We start from the raw sequence: 15,189 nt of genomic DNA, 5'->3' as shown, positions 1-15,189 counted from the left end.
CAGGAGGTCACAGACCATGACAAGCTGCTTCAGCAGGAGTCCACTTATGTGCATACATGGGGGCAGTGAAGGGAGCTGTTGATCAGTGTTGGTGAGGCTGCTCCTGAAATCATATGCCTTCTTTGGGATATAATATAGCTTTATTCCAGACTCCACAGGGTTTCTGTGGTATTGGGTTTTGTTTGAAATTCAACGAATTCTCCAATGGAAAGCTTGTTGTTCTAAAAAATAATTAAAACCCCAAGTGCTTTAGACACTATGAAAGCAAGTCACAAATGTCCTTGGTTTGTATTTGAAAAAAGAAGAGAGATTGAATGTTATCTTAGCATCAAGGACAGCTGTCAGCTAATGGGATAAATTCCTCCCACAAAGAAACCATAAGCAATGGAAAATGCCAAAGTCTATCATTGTGTTAATAGGCTAAACTAAAATATATGTTCTAAATATCTTACTGTGTGACTAGTTTGATTCTGTCACTTTGTAGGGCTACAGAGTTGCTACAGCGACTGCCCTTCTCTGAGCATAGTACTCCTGTCAGTCATGTGATGGTTCCCACTGTTTGATCCCACTGACTTCCCAGAGAGATTTTCCCAAAGTATAACATGTTTTGTTTTTATTTAAGCACAGGACATATCATCCTCATCTAGCTGTCTCATTCACCACTGCACCAGCTTTATCAATAGCTGGAAATAATATTATCCTCACAGGATGTGAGAGGTTGGAAACATTCTTCCTGATAAGTCTCCTCAGAAACAAGCATGGAATGTATCACTTCTGCCCAAAAGGTAAGAGTGATTGGGAAGAGGGCCCCAAACTATATGTTCTAGCCAAACCTTGCTCCTGCTATGGGAGGTGAGGCTGCTATGGGAACCAGGGAGGGTTCCAGCCCCTGCCTCGAGCAGAAAATGTGGTTTTGGAGCCCTGGAAAGAGGTACCTCCCAGCACACGACATGAACTGGCCCTGCGTCCTTACAAGGCAGAGAAGGAAGTCTGCACCAATGACAGCTGACATTTATTGAGTGTTTAGGATGTGCCGGGCATGCTAAGTGCTTTGCAGATATTAACCCATTTTATCCTCACAGCAACCATTCTATAGATGTATCAACTGAGCCCAGAGAAGTCTAGATGTGCCTGGTGTCTGAATCTGAGAAGGCTGATGCAGACTCATCACTGGCACATCTCACTGTGTCTGCACCGAATGTCATCGTCAGTGCAGAAGGCAGAGACACTAGGATGAAGAAGGGCCATGGTGTGATCTGGTATTAACATTCTGAAAGTATACATCATGTAATAGATACTGTGCCTTGGGGAAAGAAGCAGTAAAGGCCTTCGGCAGAATGAGCCGGGTAGAGTAAGACTATCATCCTGGTCACTGTTGTTGTTTTGTGTGCATGTATGTTTATCAGTACCATGAGCTAACAATTGTGCAACTGGAGCTCCGTTCATGTGTGTTTAAAAGAACAAGACAGGTCCAGTTCTTGTGAGAGTTATTTCCCAGGAGAGCCTCAGGTCTCCTTCACTCTCCTTCCTGGAGAGGTAAGGGAGGTGACAGCTGACACTCAGCTGTGTCCATCAGGTACTGCTCTTATCCCTTCTCAGTTCTGTTCCCTTTCATGTATCTTCACAAGTTATGAGTGCAAACCTCTCCCTTAGACACAGTTATTTTGTGATCTCTTTGATTCTCTTATCATCACTTAATCCTTTCCTATTAAAGTACTGTTTCCTTCTTTCTCCTTAGCTCACCTCTGGGTGGTTGTCACTTTTAGCGTGGAAGCGTTGGAAGATCCTTTTTAAGGCTATATTGAATATTTGAGCTTGGACTTCAGGTCCAGAAGTTCTTGGATATTAGGTTTAATGTCCATGCCCTTGAGTTATTGGGTTGTGCCACTCTCAATTGCCTGATCAGGATAAATACCTCAAGTTAGTACAGGGAGTTCTAGGAGAAGAAAACTGAGGTCTAAGATTGGGGAGAAGAACATGCTGGAATGAAAGTCATCAAATGGCCCAGTGGAGGTGACAGGATAGCAGAGAGTTCCTCCTGCTGAGAGAAGCCCTTTGCATCCTCCATCTAGATGGTTGACACCGAGGGACCCATCCAATGCCTTCAACTGCATGCAAGATCCCAGTGCCTGCAAATATCAGTGTGGGTTTGATTTGGGAGGAAGAAGCAAATGCTACCGGGGAAATAGGACTAATCACATGCCTTGTGGGGCTGCTGCAAATAACATGGCCCCTTGTTAAAAAAATTAGTAAGATTTCCAAGACTGTGCCAGCAGAGCATCATATCAAGCTTGGGGCCCTGAGAAACTGCATACGCTTTGTGCCTATGAGGACAACCCTGCTGGCAAGTTCCTGTGAAAGGAGATGAATCTCTCTGCTAAAACGCCGTGTATTTCACAATTAATAACTGGGTTTTGCTTATGGATCCAATAAAAAACATGTGTGGTGATGATAGAAATTCTGGGGGAAACTTGAGAAAGCATACAGATTTTGCATGCAACTGTTAGAACACACAAAAAAATTCTCTGATAAATTGTATGAGCAGTTAGTAATCTCCTCAGTAGCAGAAAGCTATCACTCTGTCTGTTTATTTGGAGATAACTCCAAACTGAAAGATATCTCCCTTGAGGCCACTTAGTTAAATTCAAAGGTAGAAAGCAAGAAAAAAGACAAGCCTAGTTTTTGAGAGATTAGATGAAAAAGAAGAACTTTCTAGAGAAATGAGCAAGAAAAGTATATATATATTGTGACCTAAAAATGTTAAGCCTCCCACAGCTGACTGAATGGACTCCTCTTGGCCAAAGGAACCACAGAAAAACCCTCAGTTGCATTGCTGGCCATCTTATGGCCAGACATGCCTCATCATGCCTCCCTTTTTGAAGTTACTCTTTGTAACAATAAAATACAAAATCATTAGCAGGTTTAAGACCATGTAAGCAAAAGTTAGACCATACTTGCAGGTCATCAGTTTACTTAACAGATTGCTTGAGTCTGAGTATTCACATCCTGTATCTCTCTAGTAGCTTATCTCTGATTAACAGACTTCCTCACATTTTAATATGTTCCAAACCTTTAGACAAAGCTCCATTTCTTTAACCAATTGCAAATCAAAGACTCTTTAAACCCACCTAGAACCTCTAAGCCCCTGCTTGGAAATGTTTTACCTTCTCAGGTCAAGACCAATGGCACACCTTTGCCATATTGATTTGTGATTTTACATGTAATTTTTGTGTCCCTAAAACATATAAAACCAACCATAACCCAACCATGGTGAGGCCACTTGCTCAAGGATTCTTAGGCATGGCTCTCCAGGCCATGGTCACACATGTTGAGCTCAGAATAAACCTCTTTAAATTATTTTACAGCATTTGGTTTTTTTTCTATTGACAATTTGTTGGTATCATGTATCTGTGAGTTAAGTGGAAGAGGTAAGAAGTAGAAAGGTAACTGTAAAAAACCATGCAGTAGTACAAGCCAATGGACAACAATTAGTATGGATTAAGCAGTGATTCTCAACCTTCCTAATGCCGTGATATATTTTCATTGTTACAAAGGGGTCACGACCCACAGGTTGACAACCGCTGGATTAAAGAGTCTGATATTTAACTTCAAGTGATACTCTTAGGAAGAAAAATGTCTTATCAGTGAGTACATGGGAGCTGGGGGGAATGGGCTAGAAGAACTCTGATTAATCAGCTTAGGAATTCTTAAATTAGTAACTAATGAAAAACAAATTTGCTTTTTTCTCTCCTCATTAATTTGTATTATGTGAAGGAAATTACTTTGACAATAAACAGTTAAGAACTGAACATTTTGTTAAAACAGAGGATACAACTGTGCTATTAAATAAACACACCGTAGTCCCTCTCAGTTAGTTATTATTTGTAAAGAGCAGTGAGATTCCTAGATGAAAGGTGTTATAAAATATGTTGTTATAATTTTGACTGTGGTTAAAAGTACCACAAATGGAAAAGATATATATGCTACACAGGAACTCACATATGAGAAAGTCACTCTCTACATGTAAAAAGTTGATAAAAACAATTGTTTCCTGGTTCGAAGGGTCTGAAACTGTCCACTGACAAGTGTGCACACTGGCTGTGCACAATACATACCCATGGGCCATTCTGGGGTCAGTTAGGACCAGCAGAGCTCAGGGAGAATGGGTTGACTGCTGTGTTTTGCATTGAATTTTTCTACCTCCTGCCCAACACCTGAATGGAACTGACAAGGATTCTGATAAATATACTAGAAGGATAGGAAATCCAGTTAGTGTCACCGAACTTCTGATCACATGGGGAGACTGAAAAGGAAAACTTCCATTAACTCCTAGAATCTAGGATTTGAAAGGCCTTAGAAAGAATCTGGAGCCCCTGGAGGGGTATAGGAGTGGGCTCTGCTAATAAAGTGGCCAGGCTCTCAGGAGTGGGGTGGGTGTGAGGGCTCCAGAATAGAGGGACACAGAGGCAAGTTTGTCTTTGAAGAAAAGTGTAATTTTTGAATTGTGCATACTCCCTCTCACTCTGTGTACATGTGAGAGTGTGTGTAGTGTGAACTGAAGGAAAACTTGCCTTCTTTGGAAAGTATATCTAATGACAGCAGGGGAGGACACTTGACTGGTTTCATGAGAAGAGAAAAACAAATAAACGGAAGTATAAAGTTGGATGTAAATGGGAAGTAAACTCATCAGTTGTCAGAGTCAAGATAAGGAATCAGTGATCAGGACTTTCAGAAAGCAACACAATTTTATACTCATAGCTGCAGGCTTGAAAGGCAACATGAAGTTACTGACTCACATGGTTGCCACCCTTTGCATTTGAGTAAAACAGCTCCCCTTCGATTGGCCTGAGCCTATGCTGCTTTTGCATCAGTAAGCATGGTTACAGTGATCAAGGATGGTTATATTTTGGATTAACACTGGCAGAACTTTAAGCACAAGTCAACACTGATGAGGCTTTTATTCACAGCAGGTGGCCTAAGTGAACAAGCTCACTGCTCCCAGGTGGACATTCCCTAGGGCTCTGCACCTCATCATAGACTGGCCTTGGGATGTCCTCTAGTATTAAGAAACAGTCAAAACAAAAAAGGTAAATGTATGCCTGTGCAACCTAATGCTCAAACCGAAAATGTAAAGGAGAAATGAAATTGGGAAGGGGAAATCAGTTAAGAAGAATAGGTGACCACAGATGAAGGTGAGCATATGAGTGGTGACCCTCTAAATCCCTTCTATTTGAAGGCTTCATAATTCCACAGATCTCAAATATATGAGTATGAGAAAAGCAAAGAATATAAGAAAAATCAGAAATTAAAAAATATTTAATGTTTAATTTGTGCTTTCTATAAGACAGGTACTAGGAGAGGAATTTTACAAGGTTTTCATTCTTTAATAGTTAAGACAGCCTTGTGAGAGTGGATCCACAATAATGAAGCAGTCATGAGACAGGCACAGGTCTTCTCTCCTCAAAGACAGCCACTCACTATCCCAGGGTGTACATTTGGTGAAACTCCCAAATCTGTCTTAGGGAATGGTCATCATGCTCACTGCAATGCTGTAGTACCCTCCAAAAATGTTGACTGGAAAAGAAAGTAAAGAGTCAGGTAAATTAAAAGTCAAAGAGCAAAAAAATTAGGAGGTGAATGGTCTTAGTCTCTGACAGTTTTAGGACACTATAGATATGAGTTAAAGTAAAATGTCACCCCCTTTAGTAAGGAAGGATCACAAAATTATTCAAATTAATTCTCAGAAAACATTTTCTTGCTCACTATCTATTTCCCCACACAGTGGGAATAACTGGCTTTATTGCATTGGACATTTAATGAATGCAAGGGGAATATGACTGGGTATAACTGTGTCCTTACAATTTGGAAGATGGCCATTGATGGAAACAACTGCAGTCTATTCTTGAGTTTTCTCCATGTGGATCATATGGCTCCAGCTTCAGAAAATCTAATTCAATGCATCATTCCTGACAGCATGAAACATGCATGGAGGATGTTAATAATTTTTTAAATTTTTGCCCTTTATGCTTTGACAAGGAGCAGTAGAGTATGTTAAGTGCACAGCAAAGTGCCTATAGCAGAGAGGCTCTTAAATAATATTCATCTTCCTGCTCTGCTTTCCTCAGTCATTTCACTGATCTACAGGTCTCTGAAGATTTTTGATGGCATCACTACAAATTGAGAGGGAAAAAGAAGAAAGAAAAGAACAAAAATGTGCCTTTGTGGTGGACACTGTGGTACACAAGCTGATTCCCAAAGCTGCTTCTTTTACTGGGCACACAAGCTGATTCCCAAAGCTGCTTCTTTTACTGGGAATCATCCTGAGTAACTGCCTAACTCAAGGTACTGACCCTTCCCAGGGGGGAGCTAACAACTGGCCAGTGTGGAGACACAATAACCCAACATCGTTTCCTTAATTCAGGAAAATTTTGAAGGGCCATTCCAACAGCCCAGCTCCCTGTTGGCTAGGGCTGGGGCTTCAGCTGTAAACTTACTATGCTTTTGTTTCCTAATCCCTCTCCTGGAGCCTTCCTCCTCTCTTCCTTGGAGGCATATCTCTTAAGAACACTCACCAACTGACCTTCTGAATGCAACTCTTCACCTTGGGGTCTGTTTCTAAGTAAATACAATCTAAGGCACTATTTCTGTATAATCATAATGAATACTACATTCAAATATTATTTTGTTATAAAACATTTCCAAATATATATTTTTAAAAATGTGGAAAAATAAATATAATTTGAAGTTCTCATATTTTCTTCCCACATTTCAATGAATTGGCTTTGCAACAACCTCTCCCTCTACCCTGCACGTATGCACATGCACACGTGCACACACACACACACACATGAGACTAGTCTTAAATAAGTGAAAGACTATATCTTAAATGACAGAGAGTATAAAAATAATCTTACAGTGTCATTGGGAAGAAAAAATACTTACAAATACCAATATATGGGATCACATATAGAGGAATTAAGACTTGTATATGACAATACATAAGAGATAGAGAAACCAGACTAAGAAGACCACAGGGCTGGGGAAAGTGAAAGGATTTCAAAACCTCCATTCCATTTTCTATCATCAAAGAGAGGCAGAGAATCTTCCCACATATTTAGTGAAGTACTGCTATAGGCTACAAATAACTTTCAACTGAGAAAACCACCACGATAAGGGCATCTATAATCAAAGCATCTATCCAGCACCTAGATCACTATCAAAGCACCCACAAAGCCAAAGGTTCTTACCCATTTTATGCTACAAACATGCCACATGGGAGGGGGTGGGTGTAAGCCCCATCTAAACAAAAAAAAAAATCCACAAATTAAAGGATACATATGCCCTAGATAAGGAGAAATTAGTGAAAGAATTCTAGAAGGCTAAAAACCAGAGTGAAAGGACTTCCCCAAAAGGGAATGCCAGCTCTCTGTATGGATGAAAATGCAAATGAAAACATTGTAATGACAGATAAAGAATTCTAAATATAAATTGTGAGGAAACTCAAGGAACTCTGAGAGAACGTGAAAACCAAGTCAAAGAATGTAGAAAAACAATTTAGGAAATGAAACAATTCACTAAAGAGATTGACATATTAAAGAAAAAACAAAAAGTAGGTTTCATTGAAGGGATGCAAGGATGGTTCAACATACATAAATCAATAAATATGATTCAACACATAAAAAAAGCAAAAACAATAATTATATGATCATCTCAATAGATGCAGAAAAATAATTTGATAAAAATTCAGATACATCTAAGCCAAATATGACAAACTCACAGTCAACATTGTACTGAATGGGGAAAAGTTGAAAACATTCCCACTAAAAACTAGAGCAAGAGAAGGATACCCATTGTCACCACTTCAACATAGTGCTGGAAGTTTTAATCAGAGCAATGAGGCAAGAGAAAAAAATTAAGCATATCCAAATTGGGAAAGAGGAGATCAACTATCACTTTTTGCCAATGATATGATCTTATATCTAGAAACCCTCAAAGATTTCACCAAGAAATTCCTGGAATAAATAAATAAATTCAGCAAAGGCTTAGGGCACAAAATCAATGTACACAGTTCAATAGTATTCCTGTAACAAGTAGAGAGTCAAATTAATGGCTCAATGCCATTCACAACAGCTAGAAAGAAGATAAAATATCTAGGAATATACTTAACCAAGGAGGCAAAAGATATCTCTACATAGAAATCTATGAAACACTGAGAAAAGAAATTGAAGAGGACACAAACAAATGGAAAAACATATTATGCTTTTGAATTGGTAGAATCAACATTGTTAAAATGTTTATAGTACCCAAAGTGATTTACAGATTCAATGCAATCCTCATGAAAATACTAATATCATATTTCACAGATCTAGAAAAAATAACTGTATTCTTTATTTGGAACCAGATAAGATTCTAGATAGCCAAAGCAATCTTGAGCAAAAGGAGCAATCCAGAGGCATCACATTATCATACTTCAAGCTATAGTAACCAAAATAGCATAGTATTGTCATAAAAATAAAGACATGGACCAATGAAACAGAACAGAAAATTCAGATGCAATCGTCCACATACAAAAAACTGATCTTTGGCAAAGCAGACATACTGGAGAAAAGAATCCTTATTCAATAAATGGTGCTGGCAAAATTGTAAAGCCACATGCACAAGAATGCAATAGGACCTATGTTTTTCACCAGTCACAAAAATTAATTCAAGATAGATAAAAGACTTACATTCAAGGCATGATACTTAGAGAATGCTAGAAAAAAATTTTGGAAATATTCCTCTGGATATCATTCTAGACAAAGAATTTATGAAGTAGACCCCAATGGCAATCATAGCAACAACAAAAATAAATCGGACTTGATTAAATTAAAATACTTCTGCACAGCTCAGGAAATAATCAACAGAGCAAATAGACAATCCACAGAATGGGAGAAAATATTCACAAGCTATAATCCAATAAAGGGATAATAACAAGAATCTACAAAGAACTCAAGCAAATCAGCAAGAAAAAACAAAACAACCCTATTAAAAAGTGGACAAAAGACATGAAGAGAAACTTTTCAAAAGAAGATAGACAAATGGCCAATAAACATATGAAAAAAATGTTCAATGTCACTAATCATCAAGTAAAGCAAATTAAAACCTCTATGAAATATAAACTTACTCATGTTAGAATTGCTTTATTAAAAAATCCAAAAACAATAGATGGTGACATGGATGCACAGAGAAAGAAACACTTATAAACTGTTGGTGAGACTGCAAATTATTAAAACGTCTATGGAAAACAGCATGGAGACATCTCAAAGAACTAAAAGGAGACCTACCATTTTATCCAGCAATCCCACTACTTGGTGTTTACCCAAAGGAAAAAAAGTTTTTTTTTTTTTTTTTCAAAAAGAAACCTGTGCTCAAATGTTTATTGTAGCACAATTCAAAATTACAAAGAGGTGTGATTCATCCTCCCTTGATCTGACTTCCCCCTCCCTTCCTATCCTCCCCTTCTCCCTCCTTCATCTTGGGCCATAGTTGTGATCTATTCTTCATATGAAAGTGTGAGTGATTGTAAATTGGTAGTACTGAGTACATTGGATATTTTTTCTTCCATTCTTGAGATACTTCACTAAGTAGGATATGTTCCAGCTCCCTCCATGTAAAAGTAAAAGAGGTAAAGTCTCCATTTTTTTTAAATGCTGCATAATATTCTATGGTATACATATACCACAATTTATTAATCTATTCATGGGTTGATGGGCACTGGGCTTCTTCCATGACTTGGTTATAATGAATTGAGCTGCAATGAACAATCTGGTGCAAATATCTTTGTAGTAAAGTGATTTTCGGTCTTTTGGATATACACCTAATAGAGGAATTGCAGGATCAAATGGCAGGTCTACTTTTAGATCCCTGGGTGTTCTCTATACTCCTTTCTAAAAGGGACGTATTAGCTCGCAATGCCAGTAGTGCTGCACTCCCAGCAGTGCAGAAGTGTTCCCTCTTCTCCACTTTCACGGCAACATCTGTAGTTTGGGGATTTTGTTATGTAAGTCACTTTTATGGAAGTTTGATGATGTCTCAAAGTGGTTTTAATTTGCATTTCTCTGATGATTAAAGATGATGAGAATTATTTCATGTATCTGTAGGTAGTGCACCTATTTTATTTGGAGAAGTTTCTATTCAAGTCCCTTGCCCACAATGAAATGGGGTTACTTGTTCTTTTCTTATTAATAAGTTTGTTCTCTGTGGATTCTGGTTATCAAACCTTTGTCAGAGGCATAACCTGCAAATATTCTCTCCCATTGTAAGGGCTGTCTGCTTGCTTCACTTACTGTGTCCTTGGCTGTGCAGCTTTTTAGTTTGATCAGATCCCAGTAATCTATTTTTGGTGTTGCTTTAATTGCCTGGGATGGGGAGGGGTCTTCCTCATAAAGTATTCTCCCAGGCCAATTTCTTCAAGTGTTTCCCCTGCACTCTTTCCAAGAATCTTTATAGTTTCATGTCTTAAGTTTAAATCTTTTAGCCAGTGAGAGTCAAATTTTGTTAATGGTGAAAGGTGTGGGTCCAGTTTCAATCTTCTATAAGTCACCAGCCAATTCCCCCAGCACCATTTGTTAAATAGGGAATATTTGCCCCATTTTATATTTTTTATGGGTTTATCAAAGATCAAATGATGATAAGGGACTAGGTTCATCTCTTGGTTCTCAATTCTATTCCATATATCTACCTCTCTATTTTTTGTGCCAATACCATGCTATTTTGATCACTATAGATTTATAGTATAGCATGAAGTCTGGTAGCATGATTCCTCTTGATTTGTTTTTATTTATGAGTAAAAAAATCTTGGCTGAGTAAAATAGTCTTGGCTATTCGGGTTTTTTTCTGGTTCCATATAAAATGAAGTACTATTTTTTCCAGATCTTTAAAGTATGACAGTGGTGCCTTGATTGGGGATTTAGGGATTGCATTAAATTTGTAAATTGCTTTGGGTAATAAGGACATTTTAACAAGGTTGATTCTTCCTAGCCATGAGCATGGTATGTTTTTCCATTTGTTAACATCTTCAGCTATTTCTTTTCTTAGAGTTTCATAATTCTCTTTATAGAGATCTGTCATGTCCTTTGTTAGGTAAATACCCAAATATTTCATCTTCTTTGGCACAACTGTAAAGGGAATAGAGTTCTTGACTGTTTTTTTGGCTTGACTATTATGGGTATATATAAAAGCTACTGATTTGTGAGTATTGATTTTGTATCCTGAGATGTTGCTGTATTCCTTGATCACTTCTAAGAGTATTGTGGTTGACTGCCTGGGATTTTCCAGGTACAAAATTATATCATCTGCAAAGAGTGAAAGTTTGATTTCCTCTGACCCTATTTGTATACTCTTGATCTCCTTCTCTTGCCTAATTGTGATGGCTAAGACTTCCATTACAATGTTAAAAAGCAGTGGAGACAATGGGCAACCTTGTCTGGTTCCTGATCTGAGTGGAAATGTTTTCAATTTTACTCCATTCAATATGATGGTCTCTATCAGTTTAAGAAAAGTCCCTTCTATACCTGTTTTCTTAAGTGTTCTGATCATGAAAGGATACTGGATATTGTCAAAGATTTTTCTGCATCTATTGAAAGAATCATATGGTCTTTGTTTTTTAGTTTGTGTTATGTATTATATTTATAGATTTACATATATTGAACCAGCCTTGAGACCCTGGGATGAAACCTACTTGGTCATGGAGTATAATTTGTTTGGTGTGTTCCTGAATTCTGTTTGATAGGATCTTGTTGAATATTTTTGCATCTATGTTCATTAAAGATATTGGTCTATAGTTTTCTTTTCTTATTAGGCCTTTTCCTGGTTTGGGGATCAGGGTTCCCATCAGTTCATGAGTGGATTAAAAAATGTGATATTTTTATACCTTGGACTACTACTCAGCCATTAAGATGGATGACTTAATGCCTTTTGCAACAATTTAGATGGAATTGGAGACCACTATCCTCACTGAAGTATTTAAAAAGTGGGGAAAAAATCACATGTATTAACTATTGAATTAGAAGATATCAATGATTATACCTGTGCAGGGAGGGAAGTAAAACTGAATAGAAATGAAGCTGCGGGGAGGTGGAAGGGATGGGTGGAAACCTACTAATATGCACAATGAACACTGTCTGGATGATAGGCACACTTATAACCATGAATCTAGCATATTAACACAAGCCATGTAACCAAAAATATTTGTGCCCCATAATACTTTGAAATTAAAAAAAAAAGAGATAGAGAAACTAAATACCACTGGATATCCATGATGACTGAAATCATGCTGACTGAGAAAGTTATAGAAGGTTTCTTGGGAGAACCAAAAGACAAGGTGGTAGTAGCACCTCAAAAGGAGAGCATAAAGATGAAGGGTGGGTGTTTCAAGAAGGAAACTCACAAAGTCTGACAATCAAGTTTGCAAACTCATCCTAGAAAAAGTGCTACATACTTCATTGCTGAATATCACCATGGTCACCTTCAAAGCACTCACCTTAGAAGGTATGCACCAATGCCAGTTCACAGCTCACCCTTTGAAATAATTTTGGAACTCTTTTTCTGGAATGGCCATCAGAGCTGTTATCATATTGCGCTTGATGTCCTGAATGTCATCAAAATGTCTTCCTTTCAATATTTCCTTTATCTTTTGGTAAAGAAAAAAGTTATTGGGGGTCAGATCAGGTAAATATGGAGGATATTTACTGGCTAAAAACTCCCTGGCAGGCAGTGCTATGTAAGCTCATGCACTTTCACAATGTAAGAGTCATAAGTTGTTAGTGAAAAGTTCAAGTCATTTTTGTCTGATTTTTTTCATGTAGCCTCTTCAGCACTTTCAAATCGTAAAGTTGGTTAATTGGCTTTCCAGTTAATACAAATTCATAATAAACAAAAAAGGTTAGCAACATTGTTTTGATTCTTGATTGAAAAGAAATTTTTTGGTCATGGAGAATTGGCTGACTTTCCTTGTGCACTTCGGTGCTTTGTTTTAGGGTCTTAATTGATACACCGGTGTTTCATCACCAGTGATAACACAGCCCCAAACATCTTGCTTCTCTAAAAGGTCTTGACAAGCTTCAACTCTCCTTTGTTTTTGTTCATCGGTGAGCTCCTTTGGGACCATTTTTGCACACACCTTTCTCATGCCAAGATTTTCAGTTAAGATTTTCCTGTTTCTCTATCAATGTTTGCTATGCTTCTCTCAGTCAGCTGATGATTTTGGTAAACAATTCAATGAATTTTTGTAATTTTTTTATTAGTTCTGCTCATTACTGGCTTCCCTGACTTCTCTTTATCAGTGACACTTTCTCTTCCTGTAGAAAAATATTTAATCCATTTGTACATTGCCATTTTCTTCATGGCATTATCCCCACAAACTTGGACTAACATGACCCTAATTTCACTTCAACTCTTGCCAAGTTTAACAAGGAAGTTAATGCTTGTTCTTTGCTCTAATTCAAATTAGAAAACAAACAACAATAATAAATGCACTCAGCAAGACATTGCCACATGTTGACATGAACACAACTGTGAGCCACTAATATACCAAGGCTATGAAACCTTACCAACTTGTCCATACAGTGCTACCAATATAATCATGCAATGACTGTTAGGCCTTGTACCATGACAGCTCTCATGGCCATTCCAGAAAGAGTTTCAAAATTGCTTTTAAAGGTAGATGAGGTGGTGGCATCTGTGTGTAGTTTTCCAAGGGGAGTCCTTTGAAGGTGATCATGGTGATATTCAAAAATGAGATTGCAGCACTTTTTCCAGATGACTTCATGAACTTAATTGCCAGAACTCGTAGGACAAGGATATTCTGAGAATAAGGAGCCATGTGGCAGGGCAGACAAGGCAAAGAATAGAGGGGGGTTGTTGGGCGGAAGATCTAGATTTGAGTCCTGGACCTTGGGCTTGATCCAGTAGGTTGGTCCTTCATTCTTCAGTTTCCTCACTGATAACAAAAGATTAATGATGCCTTCCCTGAAGAGAGGTCCCAAGGAGTGAAAGGAAGAACATGGGTGCCCAGCAATCACTGTGGAGGGAGAGAGCAGCCAAGTGAAAGCTGATGGCACTGCCATGAGGAAGTGTCTTCAGTGGAATTCTGCTGGAAAGAAGAGGAAAGCCAGGGGAAGAAAGGGAAGAGAAATCATCTTGCCCACACAATTTAGAGTGGAGAAAATATGAATTTGACATAGATAAACACATAAAATGTCAACAAAGTGCTAGAGAAGTGGAAAAATGAATATTGTCATAGCGGCAAGTACTGAAATACTAAAATGTGATTGGAGTTTCTGAGAACTCTGGCTACCTTGCCTATAATAATTTGTATGCTGTTAAATTATTTGTAAATGGCTGAAACAACAAAAATGTTTTGGTGCTTATGGTGATGCTCATCTAACGGTCTCCTCACAGCCTCCTGAAGGACATATGCAGGCAGGGGGCCAAGAGCATGGTTTCCAAGTGTGCAGCCATGAGAATGGCAGGACAGTAAGAAAATCACACCAACATGCACTAAGAATCTGTCTCGGCTGTGGAATGTAGAGCCCCTGGGAAAGGCAAGTCACCACATCCTATTTAACATGCACAAAACATGTGGAACAGAATCAGTCTGGCAGAAGAAACTGGTGAGTTGCCTGGAGAATCATGGAGTGTGGAGTCTTTTTATTCAAAAGCAGATGATGTTACTCTCCAAAAGCCAGGCACAGGCAAGGAAGAGGCAATTAAATTTTCCTAAGTCCTCTGGAGACTGCTTCAAATTCTTTGGCTAGCTCATTCCTGTAATGTTCTGAAACCACAGCTAACATAGTTCATTTACAACTGACCATATGCATCATAGCCCCAACAGTGGACACTGCTGAAACCTACACCAGTGCACAGGTGCCAGACATGCACCAGGCTGCACACACATGTGCAGGTCCCAGCTATGCTGGAAATGAACTTTGGAAGGATAGGGACAAGCTTCAGAACACACAGAAGGGAAGAAGCCAAGAATTTTCTCCTTTGTCTTACAACATATCCCTTCTTCCTTATTTAAGGACCTCCTACCCCTATCCGTGCTGCTTATAGGAGTGTCTAGAGGATCCCCCTCCATGAATTACTGCTAGACATAGTTATTGCTAAGCCTGGTGACAACCCTACTCACACTAATATGGGGATGTGTCT

The sequence above is a fragment of the Otolemur garnettii genome, unplaced genomic scaffold (assembly GCF_000181295.1).
Source record: "Otolemur garnettii isolate 467f Iridium unplaced genomic scaffold, OtoGar3 scaffold00118, whole genome shotgun sequence".
Lineage (NCBI taxonomy): Eukaryota > Metazoa > Chordata > Mammalia > Primates > Galagidae > Otolemur > Otolemur garnettii.
This window is presented reverse-complemented; position numbering follows the sequence as displayed.